This window comes from Athene cunicularia (genome assembly GCF_003259725.1).
Source record: "Athene cunicularia isolate RWA chromosome 5 unlocalized genomic scaffold, athCun1 chr5_part2, whole genome shotgun sequence".
Taxonomy (NCBI): Eukaryota; Metazoa; Chordata; class Aves; order Strigiformes; family Strigidae; genus Athene; species Athene cunicularia.
The window spans coordinates 2,695,238-2,699,398 of record NW_020799102.1 but is presented as its reverse complement, the minus strand read 5'-3'; the positions used below and the strand labels follow the sequence as shown (position 1 = coordinate 2,699,398).

The 4,161-nt window shown below is 45.8% G+C and overlaps 1 protein-coding gene across 8 annotated transcripts in view; it reads right to left on the bottom strand.

Annotated features, from left to right (window-relative positions):
• Positions 1 to 4,161, bottom strand: part of LMO1 (LIM domain only 1) — a 280,622-nt gene that overhangs the window by 57,478 nt on the left and 218,983 nt on the right. The window contains exon 1 of one of the 8 annotated variants that reach the window (XM_026850412.1): positions 3,651 to 3,672. The exons of 5 other annotated variants lie outside the window; for them this stretch is intronic. The gene's annotated coding sequence lies outside the window, so the exon portion shown is untranslated. Of the gene's footprint in view, positions 1 to 3,400; positions 3,540 to 3,650; positions 3,673 to 4,161 lie in introns of those variants that run through there. 2 more of the 8 variants (XM_026850409.1, XM_026850410.1) reach the window with 2 other exon arrangements.

Genomic DNA, 4,161 nt, shown 5'->3' with positions numbered 1-4,161 from the left:
GGGGGCTCTGCCCCAAGCCCCCCGCAGCTCCCGGCGGGTCCGGGACTCCAGACTCCCCGCGGGTGACGCGGCCCCGGGCCGCCTTACACCAGCCCCGCTACTCCCAGCTAGATTTCACACATCTGGCACCACCTAAAACTTGATACTAATTTTCTGTACAAACATTTCGGGTTTGTTTTCACATGTACGTATTAGTTTCAGGGAATGCTCTGGAGAACATAGCTCCATTTTCGCTGGGTCGATAGTAAAATGAATTTAACAAATCAAAGGCGGTACAAAGCCTTGCAGGTTTGCACCACTTTTCAGGGATGCCATCAACGCCCAAATATAAAGTGACAACTTGGGGCCACGTCTTTTATCCTTCCTCTCGCAACTCACAGTCCTTATTCAGACCAGTCATCTGTTGTCTCCAATGGCGCTGGGAAGGACTGCGGGATCAGACGCTTCGTCACCAAGATCAACAGCACCATTTCACTCATCTCTGTCTTCTAATCCGAGAAAACATTTCATTCCTGCTTTAATGACACTTCTCCCTCCCCTTTACAACTGATACAGCGGTACTCTAAAAAGCATGATAGCGGGCTCAAGTTATATATCCTTAATACTGATTTTTAATTAGATTCCTTATCCCCAGCTGAAGTGGCTTTTCCTTCCCCCTTCATTCAGAATACTTAATCCTAACAGTGCTTGAGCATATTTGATGTTAAATGTATCATTTTACATTGAACCATTTTCATCTAGTACTTTGAACAACTCCTGTTTCCTAGTGATACTAGTTTGCAAGTGTTGAATATGTATTTTAGCATAAGAGTGCAACCACCATAAATAATCATTTTATTTTAAGAAGTATCACAACCTAGAAAGGAGGACTTTATCCCAAAGATTAAGGTCTAATAGTTAAAAGCATCGGTGCAAAAACTAAGAAAAACACAGGCTTTTCTAAATCTGAGGTATTTTAATACTTTTAATATACTGTTGGCCTCCATCAGAAAACTGTGAACTCCAAAAATGTTCCGTCTTTCTGTTTGCGTACTTTTCAATCCTATCACCTTCAAAGAGGGCAAACTTACCCCCAAGTATATGGTACATTTAAACTTACACTATTTGGTAATTACAAGAAAGGCAGGTTCTTGATAAAAATGAAGTGAGCCACTGTCTATCGCAGCTGACTTCTGTGGCAGAGCAAACTAGCAGACGTAATGCACTTGTAAAAAAATACGCAGTGCCGGATCAATGTACAGTTTATTCCTTTACTGCTTCATCATGTCATACAGGCTGGATTACTCCCTTTGCAAACGGATATTTTTGAATGCTTTATCTGCTTACTCATTTCACACACCAACAATAAAAAAAGTTTTCTAACCCCCAACACATTTGTACAGCAATTAAAGTCAACTACAATTAACACAATCTGTTGGAATTAATCATGATACCTGATGTTAGTTTACTTTTTTTAAGCAGAAATCTGGTCTATGCAATCAAAACATTTATGTATTTGAAAAATCTCTTAACTCTCATTATCTTGAAATTTATAAATGCGCTGCGTGGTGCGTAGGTTGGCTTGCCCACAGCAAATTCAGCAGTGATTTACGCAGTGGAACTAACTAAAATGCAAACCTTGAAGTTTTTCACTCTCAACCTTTCTCTTTTTTTCTCCTCTGCCACTCTTCTAGCAGCTCCTAACATTTGTTTCGGGAAGATATTTGCCAAAGTTCCACTGTAAAACGGTATTTTCTAATATCAAGTCATGTTGCATCAGTCGAGTTATATTATGTCACTTCAAACATACAAAATGATGTTATGTCCCTGACAAAACCTGACATAGTGCCACAACACATCAAGTCAAAAACATTATTACTGTTGTTATTTTTTCAGTCTACCCCTTCATCCTCAATGATATCTGTAAAGAGCACAGAAAAGTATTACTACATCTCTACTACTTCTCCCGGTACCATGGAGCGTGCTTGCCAAGGAAGCTTTTCACTTACAGAAACGTATAGCGGTTATTAGACTTCCCGGGTGACACTGGTGTCACACGAAGGCACCGTTACAGCCCCAACCCGGAGCTGGAAGAGTGGGCGGCTGCCTCTGAGGCCATGGCCACAGCCCAGCTTGCCAAGTAGCCTTCAGGGATGCAAAAGAAAGAAGCACATTGCAACCTCTACCTACTAGGCAGCAAGCGTCCTCCTTGTGATGCACCAGGACTACTGGGGGGGGAATGTTTCTGAAATACTGCCTTTTCCACACAGTAATAACTATGAATACCCCCACTGCTGCCAGAGACTTCAAAAGAAGAAAACCCTCAAAAAAAACCCCCCACATGGCAAAGCCTCTTAAAATCAAGGGGAGAATTGGATACTAGCCATAACATTAGGATTTTTAGATGGTAGAAATCAGACTGGCCTCTGGGAAGAGAGGGGAAAACAGACCCATTTTTATTAACAAGCTCATTCAAGCTTGATTTCAAAAGGAATTGGTTTAGTTAGCAAAAGCTTCCATTTTAGTCCATTTGTAACCTATGCAGGTCCAGCATCCCCTTTTAACATTCACAGATGAGCGGGCAAGTGGAGCCCATTTGAATCAGGCAGAAAGAAATGTAAAGGTAAAATAACCTCTTCGTAAAGAGAGTTTCTTCTCTCAATCTCACCTCCTGTTGCCAATTTCTCCAGTGCACTTTTAAAAGTGAGCATAATTTCTCCCTGAGCATAACTACTCCATCAACAGCACAGGAGATTCCCAGGCATTACCAGTTTGTTGCTCTGATCTCCACATCCCTCTCATCAGGGGTTTGTTTCCTACTTTACTCCCTTTTAAGTGCACCCCGCACTAATTTCCTCTTTACCTCTGCCATCGCCACCATTATTCCCTTTTATACGGCCACTCATGAGATCTCCTGGAAGGAGGCTGTTGAGAACTGTCTCGATAATCAATGGTTCTAGTTTCATTTCCTTACATCACCATCACCCCGGTCCAGAGCTCCTTGTGTTTAATGAGTACGTCTGCGACACTTGAAAGGACCCAAATAGCCCTATTAGGAAACCCTCTTCAGATCTCCGGTTTTCCTCCCAGCTCACCTGCGCCTCTCGCTTCCGCGATGGAGGCAGCATCCTGCTGTTCGCCCGTCAATCAGATTGAAACGGATACAGGTTGGCAGGCACCCTCCGACAGAGAGGCACTGGGATTAAGACATCACCCAGTTATTGTTATTATTAAAGGGTATTAATGGAGATGTTAAAAGCCTTTCCTCCCCTTTTCCTCCAAAGGTCAAGTAAAATTCAGGGGACTCTCGCAATGCTGGTCACCCCCAAAAGTGAGGTCAGAGAGAAACACAAACCTTGCTCCACATACCAGTAAGAAATTACCCTTTCTTAATTCTTCTGTCATTACTTAACCCTTTTACCTTTGTGCACAGCGGGTGAGGGATGAGAAAAGTCTTTCTGCTGTTATCTCTCGCTGACCAGTTAGATAAGTTCATTCCCCCTTCTCCAACACACGCGCTTTCGAGCGGAGCATTACAGACCCCATTAATAACACTGCATCAGTTTACTTCAGAGGGCTTCAAGAAACTGGAGGAAGAAAAGGCGCCGGGGAGAGGGATTCTCAGCCCAGAGGCATGTGACGAGTTTGCAGCAAGCTCCCTCCCCACGCACCTCTCTGGGGCAGCGAGCATTTAACCTTCCAGCTGTCAGCGCTTCGGCCCCCTCCCACACAACCGGATCGCACAAGCGAGCCCGGGATTTCTCGTCGTGCCCCGTCTGACTCTGCAGGGTGGCGGCAGGCGGACTCTCACCTTTCTGAAGCAGAAACTCCAGATCAAAAGAAAAGGGGAGGGTGGAGGGAGAAGAGATAGAGAAACAAGGTGGGGGGAAAACCAGCAAAGGAGAGCATCTCCCACTCGCCTCTTGAGCCCGGTATCCACTTTTCCGAGTTAGAGCCCCCAGCCAGCCCGAGCGAGAGACATTTTATGGCGATTTCCGCCAGCACGGAAGGCAGCGCTGCCTGCAATGGGGGCGCCGGGCGGCACCTCGGCACGGCACAGCCTCGGATGCCACCGAAGTTGGCCCGGTGGCGGCACACGCGAAGGCCACCGGCGCTGATGGCGGGCCCGGTGACAGGGCTGCAGGCGCCAGGCACTTCCCCGCCGGCCGCAGCGCTCCCCGG